General features: G+C 42.9%; 1 protein-coding gene across 1 annotated transcript in view; it reads left to right on the top strand.

Moving 5' to 3' along the window:
* Positions 1-24,420, top strand: part of LOC126299101 (homeotic protein female sterile) — a 499,343-nt gene that overhangs the window by 267,206 nt on the left and 207,717 nt on the right. Inside the window, exon 2 of the mRNA XM_049990775.1 lies at positions 2,089-2,250. The gene's annotated coding sequence lies outside the window, so the exon portion shown is untranslated. The remainder of the gene's footprint in view (positions 1-2,088; positions 2,251-24,420) is intronic.

Genomic DNA, 24,420 nt, shown 5'->3' with positions numbered 1-24,420 from the left:
TGTGCAGAGCAAATACTAAATCTAAAGAACATAATTGAAATGGGGAAAAATCATAAACTTTAAATACTTGATCACTTGTGGATATATATATATATATATATATATATATATATATATATATATATATATAATATGAAAGCATATCTATCGCGTTATGGAAATGCACTCATGATGATTTTAAAGGGATTCGGACTCGACAATAAAACAGAAGTAATTAAAGGAACTTCAAGAAACACATCAAGAGTGAAATTTATGGGGGAACTGTCAAAACCTTTTGAAAGAAAATCAGGAGTAACACAGGGAAATGGTTTATCGTCCCTACTTTTTAACTGCAAATTAGAGAAGCTAGAGAATGAAGGAAATCCATCAATACTAAGTGTGTTCAACTGTGAAGAAAGTCAAATTAAATCGCCCTAGATTGTCTAGCTTTTGCAGGTGACATGGAATTACTGACTTACTAGGCTGTGCCAAAAAAACGAATTACAGAACCTTAGAGACGAGCAAACAAAATAGGACTAAAAATATCATTTGAAAAACACATTCCATGGCAATTATCAATGATGTCCCTACAGATGTTAAAATTCATAAAAACACAATAACTAAAACTGTTTCGAATATCTAGGAGAATGGACAACAAGCAACACGAAAGAAAAGATAGCCACAGGAAACAGAGTACATAAAATGGAAAGGACATTCCAAATGACAAAAAAGTAAGAGAAAGACTTTGTCCTGGATCACAAAACTAAGACAATATCAAACAGTGGTCTGGCTTGAAAGACTGTATGCAGCAGAAACACTAAACCAGCAGTATTTGGGGATCTTGAAAAACTGGAAAAAGTTGAAAGAATTGTAAGGAAAATACTGGACCTAGCAGTAATGAGCAGTTATGTTGAATACAGATTAAGATCAAACAGAGAGCTCCATTTAAATATGTAAAAGCTAACTGTGAAATTGAGGGAAAGAAGACTACAGTTTTATGACAGCATATACCGAACGGAAACGCAGAAGTCAGAGATCAATTAAAAAAACAAAAACCTCGTGCTAATCTTTGGTGTTTTCTGTTGGTCCTCGACTATGTCGATTTATACAGCCTGAAGCCCCTCGTTTGAATTGCTGACGCGATAGTGGCCCATAAGAATCCCAGCGCCAGAAAGACTACGAAAATGTGCCCGATGCGTCTTCCGCCAACGATCTAGCCACTACCGAATACGCTACGATCCCATCCAGTCTTATCTCTAGCTCACGCAACTTACGCATCGCCTCACGGTGCTTTCTGAGACTACAGACGTGTTGTCCCCAATATCTTGGTAACAATAATAAAACTGTTATACGCCCATGGAAGAAAGGGAAGGAGTAGTAGTGTTTAACGTCTCGTCGCCGACGATGCCAGTAGAGACGGAGCACAAGCTCGTATTGGGGAAGCATGAGGAAAGAAATCGGCCTTGTCCTTTTCAAAGGAACCCTTTCAAAATTTCCCTTTGGCGATCCAAGGAAATAACGGGAAGCCTAAATCACTATGAGCACGTGTTTTAAAGCACCGTCCATTCAAATCCGATTCAAGTGTTATACACCTCACCATTTCGCTTGGTCTTACCATTGAGACACAGAGTGACGACACACAGTATACGATAATCCTCCAAAATTTCAGTGGTCGTGGCCATGGAGGAGCATGTCGTTAACCAGCGCTGTCCTCCCCGTTACTATAAGCTGTCGAACCAACGCCAACTTCCACTTAAGCTGCCTTGTCAGTAATGATCGTAAGACTAAGCGTGTCATCCAGACCTCCCACCAACGGTAAGTCGTTGAGAGTACCGGAAATCAAACCCAAGATCTCCACTAGACAGTCGTTCAATGATCGCTGAAACAGAGGCAGAGTTCCAGCAAAATACCTACCACTAATTCTCTCTCTCTCTCTCTCTCTCTCTCTCTCTCTCTCTCTCTCTCTCTCTCTCTGGTGAATAATGCTTGTTCTGTTACATTTAGAGCAATGCTGTAAATATTTTCTGGTAGCGAGATTGCAAGTAAAGCAAAACTTTGAGATTCAGTAATATGTTCACAGAATTCTGCTAAAATGCCATTATTTTTCAGGTGCGAGGATCGAGCCGAGGCCTGCGTCCCGTGGGCGGAAACTTGCTTACTTCGGAACAGTCGGTGCATTAGACACTGAACTTCCGTGGTGACCACAGCATTTGAATCCCATTCCGCGTCGGAGAAGAGCCTCTAGACGAATACTTCATCAAGACGACAACAGTAAGTTACTGCTTAAGTTTTTATGACGAAAAATATGTAATTCAGTGGAAGGGTGGACTGCTAACACCAGACATCGCAACTGAGCCATTAAATTCAAGTAGTGTCAAAAACGCTACAGACAGAAAATGATGCGCCGGCCGCCGTGGTCTCGCGGTTCTAGGCGCGCAGTCCGGAACCGTGCGATTGCTACGGTCGCAGGTTCGAATCCTGCCTCGGGCATGGATGTGTGTGATGTCCTTAGGTTAGTTAGGTTTAAGTAGTTCTAAGTTCTAGGGGACTAATGACCACAGCAGTTGAGTCCTATAGTGCTCAGAGCCATTTGAACCATTTGAACAGAAAATGCAATTCGTAATGCACTACTATCTACATTCAACTAGGTTCCCATGGGGCATTTGACAGTAATCGAAGGCACCACGACACCTATGTAAAATATGAATATTATAAGAACCATCCCTTCATGATTTGTCTTCCGCGACGGCGATACCGTCTTCTAACAGGATAACTGTCGGGTCGTAATCGTGCTGCAATAGTTTGAAGAGCGTGATCGTTGATGTCTTAGCCACCAAATTCGTCTGCTGTGACCCGATCGAACATATATGGAACGCTATCAGGCACCAGCTCCGCATTCATTAAAAAAAAGAAAAAGATTCACATGGCTCTGACCACTATGGGACTTACCATCTGAAGTCATCAGTCCCCTAGACTTAGAACTACTTAAACCTAACTAACCAAGGGACATCACACACATCCATGCCCGAGGCAGGATCCGAACCTGCGACAGCAGCGCGGTTCCAGACTGAAGCGCCTAGAACCTCTCGGCCACAGCGGCCGGCCCGCGTCCATAAAAAAGTGAGCTGTAATATAAAAGTTTTGCTTTATCTGTATGTACACCTCTGGCGCCACATATCTCCGGATATCTACCAATGAATTTTCGCATCCAAGCCACACAGAATCGTTGCTGTATTGAGTTTCAAAGATGGACCGAAATAATATTAAACAGATGGTCATATTCATTTGGCTCATAAGTATATGTCCTTAGCTGACGTCCAATTTTAGTTAACTTAATATTGAAATCCTGTATGATTAGCAAAATTTTGATCTATTTCCCGCACTATAGTTTCCTTTTAGCTTATACAGGAGAACATTAGGTAAGCTTAATGAGTGATTTACATCCTACAGCATCTGATTTTGATGAATGAAAATATCTGAAAGCATAAGTCCTACATCCATTGATACAGAGCTCTTACTTTGCATCATGTACCTCAATTTCGACGTGGCACTATTCAAAACATCGATTTCAGAGTTAAATTCTATTAAAATTTTATTTTCTTCTGATAAAAAAATGTATTCAACAAACTATGTTATAGTGAGACACTGGAATGAAAGATTTAATCCGGGAAAAGTTTTCTGCTGTCCATGACAAACTGATAAGTTTTAGTGAAAGAATTCACTGTCGATATCGATGTTACATTCACATTGGCTGTACGTATCTGGTGTAAACCTGTACACCAAGATACTCAAATATTGCTTCATATTTAGAACATAGGAGAGAGGCACTGTATAAAAAATGACGGGTACACAAAATTGGGATGGTGAAGGATTAGTTTAGTGAGTATGTGTTGTATAATATGTGCATAACGAAGCCGAACGTCAAATGATATTACGGTTTCTTTGAGCTTAAGAATGAACAGAGCACAGTTTTGAAAAGCATTCGCTAACGCTGTACTTGAGGCCGTCAGTAAGCGAGCGAACTGTGCGAATCTGAATGTAAAAGCATAGATCATTTCTGTAAAATAGTTGAGACGTTCAACATCACAGCGAAATGTCGCCAACATGATTCAGTTTTTGGCAAGTAAAAATGTTCAGCAGGAAAAGAGAAATGAGTACCTATGCTCATAAACCAAAATATTATGACCACTGCCCACCGTGACGTTATATGCCGCCTGGTGGCGTTGCACGCACGTGACGCGGTAAAAAAAGTATGTAAGCGGAGCAGACGCAGACGGGGGATCACCCTAGCGAAGATATGGGCAGCAAACTGGGAAATCCAAAATGATAAGGGACTTCGATAAGGGGCAGGTTATTGTTCCGCAGAGCCTGTGAACGAGTACCTCGAAAACGGCGAAGCTGTCGAATGCTCACGTGCTACTGTCCTGAGCATGTACGGTAAGAGGTAAGAGGTGAGACAGTGAAACAACCCCTACGCGTCAGATGGTTGGACGTCTACGACTCTCCACAGGACATGGGGTACGGAGGATTCTCTGCACTGTAAAGTAGGACAGATGGTGATCTGTGGCATATCTGCCGAAAGAGCACAATGCTGGCGCACACACAAGTGTTTCCGAGCACACCGTTCATTGTACATCGTTGAACATGGAGCTCCGCAGCAGACCGCCCACCCCTACTTGTTCACATGTTGACTCAACGACAACGCCAGTTACGATTGCAGAGCGCACAGAACTATCGGGATTTGACCTCCAAACAACGGAAACATGTCGACTCTTCGGGTGAATCTCATTCTTCCTACACTAGGTGATGGTCTTATCCACAAACGCCGACGTCGAGGTGAACGGCGACCTGAAACTTGCAACACGTCACTGAACCAGGCTGTTGGGAGCAGTATAATTCTATGGGAGACATTATACTACGGTTGCATGAGACCTGTGATATTAATCAAAGACGCAATGACCACTGCGAACCAACTGCATCCCTTCATGCTTGATGTCTTCCCCGACGGCGATTTCATCTTTCAACATCATAATTGTCCGTGTCTCGGAGCCAGAACCGTATTTAAGTGGTTTGAGGAGAATTATAGTAGACTCACGTTGATGTCTTGGCGACCAAATTTACCTGATATAAATTATATGACTGGAAAGGCTCTGAGCACTATGGGACTTAACTTCTGACGTCACCAGTCCCCTAGAATTTAGAACTACTTAAACCTATCTAACCTAAGGACATCACACACATTCATGCCCGAGGCAGTATTCGAAACTGCGACCGTAGCGGTCGCGCGGTTCCAGACTTCATCACCCTATACGCAAATCAGCAGCCCGTTACCTACCCGAATTACATGATCTGTGCGTAGGCCTTTAATGTCGCATACTTCCACAAACATACCAACAAACTTTTGGATTACTGATACCTAGAATCAGTGATGTATTTCGTTCCAAAGACGGATAAATAAGCTATTAAGCAGGTGGACATAATGTTTTGGCTCATCGGTGTACATTTCAAAGTGTCTTGTAAACGAGTACTCTCTCTAGAAACGTCTTTATGAAAATAAGGAAATACTGGATTAATGTGTAATCCGCCATTTGTGTATTAACTGGAAAACTCTGTCCTGCACCTCTAAGGAACTGTGCTACAGCGCGATTCTCAGTATATTATTTCAAACATTAACGTAGCGATCATTTATAGAGGGGAACTCGAAGAAACGTTAACATGGGTATGACAGCAAGCGAATTCTCAGCATTTTAATACTACAGCTTCTCTGGGTTTGTTAAGGAAAGAGGAACTAACGTTTTGGGTACAATACCAAGTAGTTCCTACTGTGATTAAATAATGTTCGTTCATTCAAGTAACTCTTGGTACCTCTGACCTATGTGCAACGGTTTATGCAGATATCTCTGCTTATTGTACCTGAACCTCTTAGTTGAGGCTGACCCGATGTGTTCGGAGATCCGCAGGAGCAATAGCAGCAGCGATTAATGGCGCTGGGAAATCCAGTTATATTGTCTGGAATATGAATACAGCGTCTGAAGAACCACTACGACTTCTAAATTACAGCACACTGCAACCGATGTAAGCGTGGTCTCTTAATGCAGTTTCAGTTCAAAAGGGTCGCTTTAGTTGTGGTCATTTGTAGATGCACACGTCATGCTCGTGAAAGGAACGTTGCCTGCAGACTGAGACTGCACACAGAAGTTGGCTCGCACGGTGTGCACAATACGTGAAGGTATTACGTTGTCTCGCCACTACAATGAAAGCCTAGCGAAAGGAAACGTATATGTCGGGTTGTTTAGAGTATTGCCACTCATCCTCTCCGGAGCATTTTGCGCGCCCTTTTTGCTGTTTCACTTCTCAGATCTCGCCCACGACCTGCATACAGTGACTGTTCGCGTCCATGTCGCGCATACACTACACGTCCCACGAACACAACCATTTTTCTCTTCCGAAAAAAAAAACATTTTACTGATATAACGGGTCTATCTCCGTATTTGTTGAAAGCGTCACATAGGAACATCTAACCACATACTTTTCGAGAAGAAAAATAAAACTTTGCTTTACATAATGCTTTCCAAGTACATCAAATTGACATTAGTAGCGCTATTCACAATGGAACGTTTCATATAGGAACCACAGTTAAGTGTAATCGTATACTTATCTACGTCTTTCACTTATTTTGCTCAAAGAATCGTAAGTGTTCTTTACTCTTCGCTTTTAAGACGTATTACATCTGTATGAACTGTGATTAAAATTCGCAAATTTTAGTTTAGTATAAAACTAGTTTTTCATACTAATTGATGTAACTTCACTTTAACGCGAACCTAACTTCAAACACTTATAAATCTCTTGAGGTTAAAAACGAATTACGTAGCTTTCATTAAGGCGTGGTTTTGACAAAGTCATATTCGCTGGACAGGATTGATTTGTGTTTCACGTTACATTTCTTAGGCGCTAGCGTACTTCACTTGATGAACACTGGTGGGTGTGGCTTTATGCGATACTATACGCTAACTATGTGAAGAACAGATACCATCTTCATATAGTTAAGGCTAACCGGCCATTGACCTTCTGTGCGGATGCACGCGTATTGCCCGAACTCTTACGGAACTCGGTAAGATTGTCTGCCGCGAGTAATGAGTGTAATAGGCAGGGGCACTACGAATGTAGTGTGTGGACATTAAGTTGGATATGTGGGTCTCACGGGGAGCGTGCAAGGGATAAATCCCTGCATTCGCACTATTCTCTGTGCCCTCGGTGGCTCAGAAGGATAGAGCGTCTGCCATGTAAGCAGGATATCCCGGGTTCGAGTCCCGGTCGGGGTGCACATTTTCAACTGTCCAACGCCTGTCGACAGCGTCGTATCTTGATTTGATTATAATTTCACTGTACGTTAAGGTTGATCCATCATTATCATTTCTTATTTTTATTTATTTATTTATTATTATTATTTTTTTTCTGTGACTCGAACTCTATGATCGTTAGTATTTCAGACTCAGTTTAAGTAATCGGAACTTGATTTAATCTGACCTAGCAACTACTTATGGGCTTGCAGCCGGAGGCAATGAAGAACATTTATTTACCCAGCAGTTTTTGCAACCACCCAATTAACTTTGCCACATGCGCTTGCAAGATGTGGTTTCAAATGGTCCAAATGGCTCTGAGCACTATGGGACTTAACATCTGAGGTCATCAGTCCCCTAGACTTCGAACTACTTAAACCTAACTAACGTAAAGACATCACACACACCCATGCCCGAGGCAGGATTCGAACCTGCGACCGTAGCAGCCGCGTGGTTCCGGACTGAAGTGCCTAGAACCGCTCGGTCACAACGGCCGGCAAGATGTGGTTTGTTGTTATTAAAAAGAGATTAAGTGAAAATGTTAAATTATTTTATAGACTTCATACACTGAAGCGCCGAAGAAACTGGAATAGGCATGCGTGTTCAAATACAAGTATATGAGCCGGCCGATGTGGCCGAGTGGTTCTAGGAGCTTCGGTCTGGATCCGCGCGACCACAACGGTCGCAGATTCGAGTCCTGCCTCGGGCATGGATGTGTGTGGTGTCCTTAGGTTAGTTAGGTTTAATTAGTTCTAAGTTCTACACGACTGATTACCTCAGTCCCATAGTGCTCAGAGCCATTTGAACCATTTGAACAAAGATGTGTAAACAGGCAGAATACGGTGATGTGGGCGGCAACGCCTATATGAGACAAGCGTCTGTCGCGATTGTTAGATCGGTTACTGCTTATCAAGATTTAAGTGCGTTTGAATGTGGTGCTGTATTCGGTGCACGAGAGATGTGACACAGCGTCTCCCAGGTAGCGATACAGTGGGGATTTTCCCGTTCGGCCATTTCACGAGTGTACCGTGAATATCACAAATTCGATAAAACATCAAATCTCCGACATCACTGCGTCCGGAAAAAAGATCCAGAAAGAACGGGACCAACGACGAATGAAGAGAATCGTTCAACGTTACAGAAGTGGAACCCTACCTCACATTGCTGCAGATTTCAATTCTGGGCCTTTAACAAGTGTCAGCGTGCGAACCATTCAATAACTGCACGACACAAAGCTTTACGCCTCACCTGAGCCCGTCAACACAGACATTAGGCTGTTGATGACTGAAAGGAGACTCGTCCAACCAGACAACATGTTTCCAAATTGTACCGAGCGGGTGGACGTGTACGGGTATGGAGAAAACCTCATGAATCCAGTGACCCTGCATGTCAGCTGGGGACTGTTCAAGCTGTCGGAGGCTCTGTAATGGTGTGAGGCGTGTGCAGTTGGAGTGATATGGGACCCCTGATATGTCTAGATACGACTCTGACATGTGACACGTACGTAAGCATCCTGTCTGATGACCTGCGTCCATTCATTTCCTTTTCAGCGGACTAGCGCAATTCCACAGGACAATGCGACACCCCCACACGTCCAGAATGTCGAGAATGGGTGCAGAGTATTTCCAGGAACACTCTCCTGAGTTTAAACACTTCCGCTGGCCACCATACTCCCCAGGCATGAAATTTATTGAGTATATCTGGGATGCCTTGCAACGTGTTGTTCAGGAGAGATATCAACATCGTCTAACTCTTAGGGATTTATGGACAGCCCTGCAGGCTTCATGGTGTCAATTGTCTCCAGCACTACTTCATACATTGGCTGAGTCCATGCCACGTCGTGTTGCTGCACTTCTGCGTGCTGGCAGGGGCTCTACATGATATTACAAAGGTGTACCAGTTTGTTTGGCTCTTCAGTGTAGATCTACCAGTAAGAAGAAGGGTAAAAGTAGTGCTGTGAGTCTTGTTACGGTCCGCTCGGCTCTCCCCGTCGGAGGTTCGAGTTCTCCCTCGTGTGTGTGTGTGTGTGTGTGTGTGTGTGTGTGTGTGTGTGTGTTAGGGACTGATGAACTAAGCAGTTTGGTCTCATAAGATCTTACTACAAATTTACAATTTTACATCATTAGTCAGTTGAAGTCAGGGGGGTGGTCTTACAAGGCGTTTGATGTCTCTGGACATCTGAATGGGGTAGCACTGGCAGCCGTCTAACATTCAATACAATTAGGTGCACACCTGTCACACAACTCCACCTTGAAGTCAGTGTAGCGGACGTAGCTGTTACCACCTGTGGACAAGATAGCGATCTTCTCGTCCTGTGGTCATCTCAAGTATGCATCACAGTCTCGGCAGAACGCCCTGTACAAACTGAAATACTGCTTATGCCCTTTGTAACGAGGAGATGTACTGATATGTTTTTATGTTACCTCTTCTCTCAATGCAGGGGTTGAACAAATGCATAGAAACACCGCGAGAAATGCATGCTTGAACATAAATGCAGATGCTAGTCAAGCCTGCTGGCTGCAAACGAAAAATAATCATCCGGTAAGCCACAACGCCGACGATAGTGTCTTGAATGATCGTGACAGACGGTTATTGAAGAGGATTATGACGAAATATAATGGGACGACAGCTGTAAAAGTTACTGCAGAACTTAACGTCGCACTCGCGAACCCTGTCAGCAGCTTCTGTAATTCCTCTGGAATTTTAATGCTGACACCGTGTTCTCTACATCATTAGAGTTGAGTTTCATTTGGACTACTTTATGTGGGTGTTCCACGTTTTTGAATAAGTTGCTGTTGCAACCCGAAACGTTAGTATTTCTTTCTTACTGCACTTTGGGCATCTTCTTTTCCTTAACAAACGGAGGGAAATTGCGTTATTAAAATGTTCAGAATTATCTTACCCACGCTAACGTTTCTTCGCGTTCCCCTTTTTTTATTGCTCACGAGGCTGATGCTGGAAACAGTAGTTTGAGAATCACGCTGTCGAGAGTTACTTACAGATGCAAGAAAGAGGTTTCCAGTTAATTAATACACAAATAAAGGATTACACATGATTCCAGTACTCTTTTATTTTTTTATTATTTACATAACGACCTTTCTAGAGAGATTTCTAATTCACGAGACACATTAAAACTTCAAAGCTCAGTCAGAACGTTAACTACACCCCTACCATGAAAATTAATACGCCTATTTCACTAAATATACCGGAGAATCGCGTCCGAGAGGTGGCTCAATTTGGAAGAGGCACTCTGATGTTCAGGGGATTTTTTTTAACTACACAGGATCCTTTCGCTGAAGTGACAGGTACCTAGAATCAATACATCTACATTAAGGTACACTCAAAACAGGTATTTTCGTTTTCTCCGCCATTTTAACGAGGAATTCTTCAGCTCTGTCCCCCGACATGAAACATCGAGGAGCAATCCAACTTACTGACAGCCTCACAACGTCCCCGGATATGGAACGCCGTGGAAATATCTCCGGAACACAAGTAACTCTTAGAAATATTCGAATATTTATTACACTATGCATTTGAGACCAAGTGAGTCCTACAGTTAAAATTTGCATTTGTTCTTCACTAGATGAAGCCATGAAAAAGTACGTGCGTGAAGCGGAAGTACTGTGTTACATATTTTTAGGAAAAAATGAAAATATTTTGGTAGTTCGATCGAACTTAATAGCTTGTAATGCTTGAATCTGATGCCAGTCAAAAATACTCATTTTTAGTAGTACTCAGTTTAATATACCAGTTAACGCTTTTGGTCTGCACATAGTGATGTGCTATATTGAAAAGCAGTCCTGTAGACCAGTTACGACTATATCAGATAGTTTTTCCCATCTTATTGCGCATGTTTCTTACGCTTTACTCACTTTCCTTTCCCGCATTTTTGTTCTTTGATTGGCGTTTTCCAAGTATTTCATGCATCCTTTCAATTTTCGAGATTTCAGCTTTGTCAACTGTAAGAGAGATTATATGAAAAACTAGTTATATTTCACAGTGTACTCGCGGGGCCTGAAAAGCGAAGTGTAATACAGAAAAATGAACACGTACATTAATGCCTAAGGTGCTGTAATATATTTCCTGTGTATCTAACTTTCCAGCGCTTGCGTGTTGCATTCCATGCTCGTATTGACATAAATTGTTTATGGACAGAAAAGTACCGCCAGCAAAGGCGTGGGAGGGGCAGGCAGCAAGAGGAGTGTTTTCACAACGAGCAGCTGACGCCAGTATGCTGAGAAGCTGACCGGGATCGCTAGGCAGTTAAAGTAAGCCAGGTACAATGGCACGACAGTTACGCCAGCAACTGGTGAATTATAGATAACGCAAACGAGGAAGGTAATCGTTTTTATAGATTTTCCGAACTGAACTCAAATTCTCCCCGCAATCCAGGTAATCTGAGAGCAGAGGAGACAGCTGATGACCCAACAAATCAACCACGTACCACATCATAGAGGTCTATGGTTTGCAGTTAAAACTACACATATCGGCAGCTAAACTAACCTTTATGGCATCCCATGCAATAATAATGTCATCATTTACGTCATTACTCTACAATTCACACTGAAATGCCTGACAGAGTTGATCGAACCACCTTCAAGCTATTTTTTATCGTCCCACTCTGGAAGAGCGCCTGGGAAAGACGAACAGTTGAATCTTTCCATGCCAACTCTGATTTTTTTAATTATTTTATGACCATCATTTCTGTCTAAGTAGGTGGGCGCCAACAAAACGTTTTCACACTCTGAGGAGAAAGATGGTGATTTAAAATTTATGAGAAGGTCCTCCTGCAGCGAAAAACTCCTTTGTTTTAATGGCTGCCACCACAATTCGTGTATTATATCGGTGGCACTCTCTCTCCTGTTTCGCGGTAATACAAAATGAGCTGCCTTTCTTCGAACGTTTCCGATGTCCTCCCTCAATCCTATATGATACGGATCCCACACCGTGCAGCAATACTCCAGAAGAGGACGGACAAGCGTAGTCTAGGCAGTCTCTTTAGCAGACGTGCTGCATTTTCTAAGAGTTCTGCCAATAAACCGCAGTCATCGGCTCGCGTTCCCTTATTATCTATGCGTTTGTTCCAAATTTAGTCGTAATTGTAATTCCTAGATATTTAGTTGAACTGACAGCCTTTAGAGTAGTGTGATTTATCGTGTAACCTAAATTTAACGGATTTCTTTTAGTACACATATGGACGACCTCACACTTTTCCATATTTAGAGTCAACTGCTACTTTTCGCACCATACAGATATCGTGTCTAAGACATTTTGCAATCTGTTTTGATCTTCTAATGACTCTACTACGTGGTAAATGACAGCATCGTCTGCAAAAAATCTAAGAGGGATGCTCAGATTGTCTCCTAAATCGTTTACGTAGATCACAAACAGCAGAGGGGCTATAATACTCACTTAAGGAACTCCTTGTATAACTTCCGTTTTACTTGATGTTTTACTTTTAGTAGATTGAACAGATATTGAAGGTGATTCCACGATTATGTTAGAAACTTTCAGGGACGATGGAGGAGGATAAATGTATAAATTTGAGTTCAGGAACCCTGGTCCGGAAACAACAGAGTCGAAATTTATAAGCGAAAATCGTTCTGATACCTCTGACAGTGGACTGTTTGTATCATTACTGTTATTGCTAAGATTGTAGGGTAGGCAATTTCCAGAGGTAGTGGTATCGACCAAAACAAGGAAAATACGTCTAGTAAACATCAGCTCTAAAATTTATGCCATATGAGCTATGGACACTTGTTCAGTAGAAGAGATGTTTTTCACTGTAGCGAAGATTAACCAGTGTTCATAGCTGTTAACGCATACACTTAAGAGCCCACGTTTGACATTTCTTTCTTGTACTGGACCATGCTACCATATCTGAAAGTCACCTACCCTAAAATCTTAGCAACTACCGTATCTGTACATATATTCCACTATCAGAGGTAACCGAAAGATTTTAGCTAACAGCTTTCGACTCTGTCGCTTCCTGGCCAGGGTCCCTGTTTTAAAATTTATACATTTACTGTCCTCCATCATCCCTGAAAGTTCGTATCATAATCACAGAATCACCCTGTACAGAGTGGACAAAATGGACGTGCGTATTTTGCCTTTAAATAGTCTCATGATATCTTGCATAATGTTGTGTTTACATCCCTGCAAAGTAGAAATCCAAAAGGATATGTAGTAATTTCGTAAGAAAAGTCAATCTGTTTTGTTAAAGGGAAGAATTTCTAATACTTTTCACACGCTATGGAAATAGCAGATCTAAGATACGACAATTGATGATGATTATTATTTCCGTTTCACCCGACTAAGATCTTGAATCTGAAATATTTTCACGAATGCTCAAAGTTAGAAGTATGCGACTCGCTTTTTCACGTCCTGTAACATAGAGCAAACTGACAAACAGCAGTACCCCAGTTATGGACAACCACTGTAAAACAAATGTTGCTTGGAATAATTAGAAACGAAAACGATTATTACACATTCGGATGATGGTTTCAATATTTGAGCACGGAATGCGTGTCAGCGTTTTTGGGGTAGCTCCACTAACCTATTCTTCTCAGATACATAAGGCTTGAACTGTGCAACTTCAGATTGGTCGTAAGTAGTTCCAGTTGATTCTGTTTCCTATTTTTTCTTTCTTTTTTCCCTACTTCGAACAGTGTGGGAATGTGCCGTCTCATAATACACTGAAGGTTAACTTTAAACATACCTCATTCGAAGGACGCATAAAAAAATGTGCAAATCTTAACACAACTTCCACAGTACACGGAGATAACATTAATGACACAAATTGCTAATTCGACTAGCAGACAGAGTACCGCAGTTGTATGTGTGCCTGCTGTGAACAGATTACGCATCGTCGAGGACTGAAGTCCTAGTTCTTCTTTTACAAAACATTGATCATGTGCCTGAGTTCTCTTAAGTGTGGAGTTAGCCTCATATACTCTTAGACACGTTTAAAATAGTCTGGACTGGCATCACGAACTACAACAATTCGATGAAAACATCTGTATTCAGTCAACATATTACAACATATGGCATGAAATACACTCTAAGTAAAAAAGGGGGGAGCGCACCATGAAGGAATTACCCACATGGGACGGAAATCGTTAGATACGATGTACATGTACAGACAAACGAATGATTAAAATTTCAGAAAAAATCAATGATTTATTCATGGGAGAGACTTAACAAACTGAGCAAGTCAATAGCGCGTTGGTCCACCTCTGGCCTTTATGCAAGCAGTCATTCGGCTTGGCGTTTAGTTGTTGGATGTCCTCCTGAAGGATATCGTGCCAATTCTGTCCAACTGCTGCGTTAGATCGTCAAAATATCGAGCTGGTTGGAGGGCCCTGCCCATAATTCTTCAAATGTTCTCAGTTGGAGACAGATCCGATGACGTTACTGGCCAAGGTAGGCTTTGGAAAGCACAAAGATAAGCAGTAGAAACTCTCATTGTGTGCGAGGGTGCTTTGCCTTGCTGAATGCCAATGATGGATTGCCATGAAGGCCAACAAAACGAGATGAATAATATCGTCGACGTACCGCTGTGCTGCAACCTGCTGTGAAAAGAAATGGCACCTCAGATCATTGCTGCTGCTTATCGTGCCGTATGGCGGGCGACCATCAGACTGGTATCCCACTGCTGTCCGAAACGTCTCTGGACACTACTTCGCTGGTCATCGGGGATCAGCTCGAGGCGCTACTCATCACTGAAGGCAGTTCTTCTGCAACCAAAGAGTCTCCAAGCCGAAATGCAAATGATTTGCATTTAATTACAGTCGTACTAAATACGTAAGAGTAACGCTGTTCTACAGTTCGTACATAAGGAAAGATGGCACAGTGAGTTTGTCATTCAGAAATCGCAAAGAATGTTGATTGTTGTGAAAAGATCGTGTTATGACTCTTGGGAGGAGGAGAAAAGTTTACCTGCGCGATTCATAAGCACTAGCATCGTGGTCTATAGAGACTGCCGTTTATTGTACAGCGAAACTGTTGCAGCCGTGGACGGAATCCCTCAGCTGTCATACGAATATGGAGTCGATGGGTTCAGGAAGGTCATACTCAATGCCATGCAGGATCTCATCGTCCAAACGCGAATACCGCACAAGAAGAAAGGAAGGTTAGAGTTTAAAGCCCCGTCGACGTCGAGGACAGACATCTGGTTCCCTCAACCGTGTAGGATTGTACACCATCGTCACGTATCCTGAGGCAGGAAATGGACCTGTTTGCAGTAAGGCAAGTACCCACCGGAACTGTGCGAAGACGTTTGACAGCACGGCAACTGCTGTTGCTACTTCCCTTGAGGCGATAGCAGAGAGAGGCGTGCTGACAATGTTGCGGCAAATCACCAACACTGGACACATGAGTGGCATCACGTCTTTTTTCAGACGAATCTCTTTTTCTGCGACCAGTATCACCATGGAAGTATCGGTATGTGAAGGTACCGAGGAGAACGAACGTTGCCAGATTGCATCAGTCATCGTCACACGGGCCCAACGACTGGTATGGAGTGCCGCTGAGTACACGATAGGATCACCTCTGGGTTCGCATAGCCGCTAATTTGAACAGCAGCCGTTACATTTCGGACGTGTTAAGTCTGATGGCTGTCCGTTATCCTCGAAGTCTCCATGACTTCATCTTTCAACAAGACAACCCAAGATCGCAATTTGCCCGTGCTGTGTACGACCTACCGCGATACAGGGGGAGTACATACAGTTTCGTACAAGGACACCAGTGACGTCAGTGATAGGCTGAGGAGTGGCATACAGTACTGTTTAATAACATATCGTGATAATTATCGGAAGTTTGACGACGCAATGACAGCGAGATGAAATAATGCAAGAAGTAATGGATTCCTGTCAGCATTTTGTGTCGTGACGAACCATTGGTCGGAGATTAACAACAGCCAGAATAGGGAATTACCGTCCCTTGCATATGCTGCCGTTATTACCACAATACAAACAGTTAAGTTTGCAGTGGTGCTATACACAGGAAGTGCGAACTACTGGGTATGGCGTCGCACTGTGTTCAAAGATGAATTGCGGTTCCGCACAATCCCCGATGACCGTCGTCGTCGTGTATGGCGACGACATAGAAGAAAAGTCCCATTCTTCTTCTATTTTGAAGAGTTATAGCGATATTACTCACGGCGTCAAGATGTACGTAGCCACCGGGTACGACTTCAGATCATGGGTGATATACATGGAACAGTAAATCACAGATATGCTGCTTCTTCGTGTATCACCACTCATGCGACAGTACTGCAGTGCCATTTTTCAGCTGGCCAATGCTCGCCCATAATAACACGTGTCTCCCTGAACTGCCTGCGTGACGAGGTACTCGCGTGGCCAGGAACATCCCAGAACTGTCCCCAATAGAACATGTGTTTATGGATCTAGCTAGGATGTCAACTACGTGCCAGAGCCCGTATCCAGTATATCAAGCACCTTTTACAACAGTTGTAGGCTAGCTTCCCTCAGAGAGGATGAAACGGCTTTGACACCTTCCTAACCGAATTAGTGCATGAATCCGTGCCAGAGGAGGTGAAACGTCATACTGATAAGTGGACTCGTACTGCCAAGTCCTTTGCAAATTTGGCTCGATTTTGCAATCACTGAAACAATAGGTCATACTCTCTAAACCTCTGAAATTCCATTTTGTTTCCTCTTCCCCTTCTGGTTGTTGCACTATTTTTGTCAGGCAGTGTATTTCGGCATTCACGTATTTAGCTTCTCCTGAATCTTTCTCGCACTGTCTTTCGGCAAGGGTATTCACATCCAGACGCGGTTCCCGCTTATCACTTCGGATGTTCTCTCTGACCAGTGTCGTTCTTGAGACATTGAGGACCTGGTACAATAAATGAGATGCACCTGTAGCTGGTGGGAATATGATTCATCCACACCATTCACTTCCTCGGCTATCGAAGACCTGAGGACATGGTACAAGCAACGGGCTTGAGACATGCATTATGTTAGTCGTGATTGTTCCGAGTTTTAAAGTTTGCGGTACAGTCACACTACTCCTCAAGCTCTACAGATACGTTTCATTGTTTTTCCACTTCTGCGACTAACACTTTTTGCAAGTATGTATGTTGTACATAAGTTTCTGTAAGTATTTTGAGAGCTAACATGTTTTCTAAAAATATTGATTTTTACGATTTGTCTCACTGCATTCTGTGGTAAACATCTAAGGACAAGTACATCACGTTACATTTGCACTTAGCTGGCAGGGTGCAACTAAATAACACTACAAGAGGCAAGTTACTCTCCTAACAAGTTATGACAGTGTGTATGTGGTGGAAAGAGGCCAAAATTATAATCTGATCTCGCACAGGTGCTGTGAAACTCGAACAAAAGATATTAATGTTCCACTAAAATTTGTAACATAAGGGCCAGATAATTTTCGTGGCAAACTGAAAGGCTACACATCTACAAAATCAAGATTATGCCAAACTCTAGTAATTAAAATATTTTCATAGTTCACACCGCGAATAGCTCTGCGAACTACGCAGCTTCCAAGGCAGGTGAACAGGACGAATATGACACATCTACTCCACAGTTTGGATTGTTGTTTATGACGACTTATGGTCTAACTTGTCGAAATGAACGTGTGATTTACCCTGAAGGGGAACAGGAAAGATACCTAGTAAGCCAGAAGGGAAACAGTGGTCTTCGCATACTACAGAAGTACTCTCTCTCTCTCTCTCTCTCTCTCTCTCTCTCTCTCTCTCTCTCTCTCTCGTGTGTGGGGGGGGGGGGGGGGGGGTGTTATGGGTGGTGGGGGAAGGCTGCGTCTCACGATATGACTTCTGAGGTCGATAAGCATTCTGACGTCAATATTTAGAGGCAAGTGTGTCTAAAGATTTATTTTTAATACTCATGACGAGCGCACGTGCAAAAAACATTTTACAATAGTCCGAGGAGATGGTTAGGTGTCGGAATTGTGGAACGGTCTTACAGTCTTCGATAACACGTTTCTAAGCTGCGTCTTCTTTCAACTAATGTATTTCTGTAAACAACGTAGTGAACGTGATATATTTGGGGAGGATCCACTCATAAAAAGCACCACTCAACACTACGCTACGTGACTTTCCAGATCTCTTGATATCTTTTAATAAGGGAAGGAGTATGGCTGTGTGTTCATAAGAGTTATTCCGTTGTCCTCAACAAGAACTTGTTAACTGTAAGACTGATGAAATGCTTTAGGGACGTCTGAAAACAGAATTTCGCTCTAAAGTACCAATGAAGGAAATTCTGTCGCACGTCATTGCAGACTGATCGCCAAGCTCATACCTGACAATAAATTGTAAGGAAACTAACCATTCAGTGCTAACCAACCTCTGCATAGTCTCTTATTATTGAAACCGACACATGTAAAGGACAGTTCCGGATAGCTGTTCGGGGACACACTCACGGTGAAGGACTCACCTCGACATTAGCATCATACGCTCCAGAAAATCCGTCGAAAACTTCTATCTGGATGACCATACGATGATAGGAACACCCCTTCTACTTGACAAGACTCGAGAAGAAATCCTTCAGAGGACTAATGGTGTAGCTAGTTAAGAAAATCTGCAGGCACGTTTTTACTGTTGAGCATTTGTCTTCCTACATTCGTAATTAATGACAACTGATATTAATAAATATGTCTAATCCACAGGGTCTGTGTGCTGGCATACCGGGCAACTTAAAACTCGGAACTAGTGAGAGCTACATGGAGGAAAGACAGGCAGCCGTTGACCGCGTGCGAACTCTGAAGCTGAACCGCGTGTCACATTAGTATTCCATCCGCTTCTTTTACTGGCAGCCTCCACTCAGACGCTGTCTGGCTGCACGCCATTTGCGTTTAAAACTATTAAGACATTAAAAGTGAACACTCTTCCTTAGTGTAAAGAACCCTAGATGGATAAACGGGCAATTGAACAATGATTTATTGATGGTACTTTACGCCATTAGTTAAATCTACTTGGCACATTATTAGCTGTAAAAATATTATGTCAACTTCATTATTCCATAATTCGGTAGTAAGTTTTAGGATGAACATCCCCCGTTGTGATATAAAGCAACGAAGTACTACGTAATATCGATGAAATTTTGTCGGGTTATCAGCCTTGTGACAGCATCGTCTAGAAGCTAATAAATAGAGAAATTCGTTGAGAAAGCATGCACTCTCATAATGCATGGATAACCATTTAGAACCAGGAATATTCTGTTCAGAAGCGGTATACATGTTTTATACACGTCAAGCTCGACAGCCCACACGAAAGTCGAGAACTTAATTTTTGATAACGAAAAGTCGACATCGACTGATAAGGAGTTTTTTTTCTTTTGATTTAGCAACACTTAAGTCCTTAATTTTCTTTTCAGTTCCGTCTGTTGGACGTATCTCAGAATGACCCTTCAGTCTTCTCTAACGGGATTAAGGGACAGACCTGTCATGTTTGCTACCAAAGTGATCTATATATCGATTTGTTATTCCATTGCTCCGAAATGCAGTGCCTGACAAAAAAAGTGAAGTACCCAGAAGACTTCGATGTACGTGATAGTGTCAGTGTTCCTGTGTCACCTGTTTCAACAGTAAAACTTTCGGAACTTATCAGGTGAATTTCCTTTAACGTGTTATACATGGCTGGTACTTTACTGTTGTACATACCTCGCCATATGTCGAGACAAGGTTTCTAGGTGACTTTGAACTTCTTTTTAATGAAATTTATTGTACTTTGAACCCTTAATTTTTTTAGAACCACGTAAATATTCTAGGTGAACGATACTTTACATTAGTCTCTATGCGTCAGTTGTGACTGGTTTAGAATGATTTCAGTACCACCACCTTTTGTCCTGAGAAGGAAAACGCCCGGAATCGCGAGAGCCAGGCTTAAAGAAATACTTATTCATCACTGTGTAAGTATCCCGACAATCGTGGCTGTTGTGATTGATCGTAAAATCTCCTGAGTTCGTAGCTTGCGTCATATGAGGATTTTATCTTCAATATATCATTGTGGTTTGGCGATCCTTGACTCTTACGAAAAGGGATAGCCTTGGACAGATGATTCTTTATAGACTAGGGGTTCATGCGTGATGGTTCCACTTAGGTAAATCGTAGCGTGCTTCACTTGTGCAACTGTGTCGTATGGATGACCTTGTATATGTGTTGTAAGGGACGATTACGAAAACTGAAATACATGTAAAGTGCGAGTAGACCAAAGGGCCCACTAAACGTCCTTGTTCATTGTGAGGACTACCACCAATAAGGTCACATACCCCCACCTCATTATAAACTACATAGAGTTGAATTCAAACCATGGAACTTGGTCTATTGAGCAGGGCACAGGGGTCTGTGAAAAAATACATAGTGGGATATTGTGGTGTTTCAGTACAAGTGTGTAGGGCGTTTAACAACGCTATCTTTTTCTCGTGGGGGGATTAACATAACAGGTTTCTTCGGGTATGCAGAATGCTTACATTATCTGATGGAAAAATATGTATGTGGAAATAGCTTCACGGTCCAAATTTCCAGTAAGTAGCTGACATGTACAGGGTTCACATCTGAAAGCAGGTGCACGTTTAATAAAAGTTTTTGATCATCGAATCTGCACAAGACCAGAAATATTTAAGTCAGTGCCTATACTCGCTGAAGATCTCAGTAAAGGACCATCTGCCATAACTGAGGAATTCATTCATTATCTAATGACCAACGTCACAAGAAGGATTAGTCTATTTCAACAGATGCCGAATATAACGCCCGAACATTGCTGCTAGACGCCAGGGTATGGTGTGAGTATAGACACGACATCTGAACAGTCTGTTACACACTGATGTGTAGCGAACATGGCCCCACGTTGCGTGTTAACCGACTTTGAACGTGGGGTCACAATCGGTACAAGACGGATTGGCCGCAGCATAAGGATTACCCAAGAATACGGCTTGAGAGGTCAACATTGTCTAGGGCGTATCTTCACTATAGCAGAGACACTGTTCCCACGCGAGTATACCGCCGCACACACAAGTGTTTAACGAACGGACGTCACGTCGCCTCCGCAGAGCCATTCGGGGCGATCGGCGGTCTACTGTGACTCATACCGCCGGCAACTTGAACTGCGCCGCCAGGAACCCATTTCTAGCACGACTGTATGGGGATAAATGCGCTGCACAGGCTTCACCAACTGAATATCAGCTCGAGTCCTTTTGCCTCCATAACTATTCCCCACTCGCTGTAACTACTAGCTTGTCTACGTAACTGGAGGTTTCCGGATAAAGAATCCAGCCTAGTGCGGGACCCTATAAACTGAAATTGAAAGCGTTTTCAAGTGGATGAAACAGGATTCAAATCCCCCTCAATCCAGTGTTAGGTTTTCCGTGCTTCTCTAACACCCTGAGGGTGATTGCTGCGATCATTACTGTGAACAGGCAACTATTTCGTCCCCCTCGTACAGTCTCGCCCAGTGCTCAGGGCCGTACCGACGACATGGCGAGATAGGGTCCCGCTGAGGGCGCAGGCACACACGGGACGCAAAAACTAACCGGAAAAAAACCTCAGAAGAAAGGCATTTTAAGATTTATAATTTAAAATGGTTCAAATGGCTCTGAGCACTGTAGGACATAACATCTGAGGTCATCAGTCCCCTAGAACTTAAAACTACTTAAACCTAACTAACCTAAGGACATCACACACATCCATGCCTGAGGCAGGATTTGAACCTGCGACCGTAGCGGTCGCGCGGTTCCAGACTGAAGCGCCTATAACCGCTAGACCACACCGGTAGGCTTATAATTAAAGTGCAGAAGTCTGGTGTGGGCTGTAATTATCGCATGGCAGCGAAGAAACTTGGTAGATATTCTAATACGGTAATGCGGAACCGATTTATGGTGGAAAACATTAGTTGCAATTTTGGCCACCAGGTGCAACTGTGGCGCTGTGAATGGAAGAAAGACGTACAGAAATGCTTCCCTAAATAATGGATTAGTAATGGAACATGGGCAAAAAAGGACAAACAAATGAGAAAAGCATTATTTTCATTTTACTACGAGGCGTGTTTTTTAAGTAAGTACCGTTTTGAAATTAAAGACGTGCTAACATATCTCAATTTTATTTTTACATGAAATCCTGTACCTTAATCTACGCACTGACGCCATTACAGTCTGATTCTTCCTTGTTTACGTTGTCTACTGAGTGTTTAAGATGTCTCCAATAATCAGGAGTCCCGCCGACTGTGAAGTACGGGCTGTTACAAGATTTCTTAGTGATAAACGCCTAAAAGCGATCGATATTCATCCTGAGATCTATGCAGTTTACGGAGAAAACATTGAGTGATGGAATGGTAAGAAAGTGGGTGAGAGCATTTAAAGATGGCCGTACAAATGTGCATGATGAGCAACAGAGTGGGCGTCCTTCGGTCGTTAATGAAAGTTTGGTGCAGGTAGCGGACAATAAGGTGAGAGAAAACAGACGCTTTACGATTTCCTCCTTGCGGGATGAATTTCCTAATGTTTCTCGTAGTGTTTTTTTGTGGCATTGTGACGGAGCACTCGTATTACCGAAAATTGTGCGCACGTTGGGTACCGAAAATGTTGACGGATATGCACAAAACCAAACGTTTAGACTGTGAACTGACTTTCCTTGAGCGGTACCACAACGACGGTGATGATTTCTTAAGCCAAATAGTTACGGGCGATGAAACATGGGTGGCCTACGTCACACCAGAATCAAAGCAACAGTCCATGGGAGTTGAGCAAGGGCATCGTTTTGCTGCAAGACAATGCAAGTCCGCATGTGGCGAATTAGACCAAAGATCTCGTCACATCTTTTCGATGGGAATTTCTAGATCATCCTCCGCACAGCCCCGATCTTGCGCCCAGTGACTACCATCTGTTCCTGCACTAGAAGAAACACCTGGGAGGTCAGCGTCTTCAAGACGATGACGAAGTCAAAAAAGTGGTGATGCAGTGGTTAACAAGTCAGGCGCCAGACTTCTATGAGGAGGGTACACAAAACCTGGTACAACGTAATAAGTGCCTCAATATTGACGGTAATTATGTAGAAAAGTAGATTAACGTACAGGCTTCCACGTAAAAATAAAATTATTGAGATATCTTAGCACGTCTTTTTTTTAATTTCAAAACCGTACTTACTAAAAAAAACACGCCTTGTATTAACCGCCGCTTACACAATTTTTTCAGTATTGGCACTGAAGGGGTCGACGAGATGCTGTACAGTGCCAGATTTCCACCTGATGGTCAATATTGGAACTTACTCTCTCCAGCGTAAATTTGTTACGGATTAACACATCTACTAAGTTTCACTGTCGTACGATAATTGCGGCTTACACTTGACCTCCATTAGTAGCTACACTTTAATTACACTGAGGTGACAAAAGTCATCAGATACCTCCTTAAAATAGTGTCGGACCTCATTTTGCCTTGCGTAATACAGCAAGTCGATGTGGCATGGACTCACCAAGTCGTTGGAAGTCCCTGCCGAAATATTGAGTCACGCTGCCTCTATAGCCGTCCATAATTGCAAAAGCATTGCCGGTGCACGATTTTGGGCACAAACTCACCTCTCGATTATATACCTTGAACGTTAGACGGGATTCATGTTGGGTGATCTACGTAGCTAAATCATTCGCTCGAATTATCCAGAATGTTCTTGAAACCAGTTGCGAACAATTGTGGCCCGATGACAGGGCACTATGATCCACAAAACATTCAGTCGTTGTTTGGGCACATTAAGTCCCTGAATGGCTGCAAATGGTCTCCAAGTAGCCGAACATAACCATTTCCAGTCAATGATCGGTTCAGTTGGATTAGAGGACGCAGTCCACTCCATGTAAACACAACGTACATCGTTATGCAGCCACCACCAGCTTGGACAATGCCTTGTGACGACTTGGATCCATGGCTTCGTGCGGTCTGCGCCACACTCGAACCCCACCATCATCTCTTACCATCTGAAATCTGGACTCATCTGACCAGGCCACGGTTATCCAATCGTCTAGAATCTAATCGATATGGTGACTAGCCCAGGAGAGGCGCTGCATGCGATGTCGTCCTGTTAGCAAAGGCACTCGCGTCGGTCGTCTGTTCCCAAAGCC

This window comes from Schistocerca gregaria, chromosome X (genome assembly GCF_023897955.1).
Source record: "Schistocerca gregaria isolate iqSchGreg1 chromosome X, iqSchGreg1.2, whole genome shotgun sequence".
Lineage (NCBI taxonomy): Eukaryota > Metazoa > Arthropoda > Insecta > Orthoptera > Acrididae > Schistocerca > Schistocerca gregaria.
The sequence above is the reverse complement of the archived record's forward strand: the minus strand, read 5'-3'. Positions and strand labels throughout refer to the sequence as shown.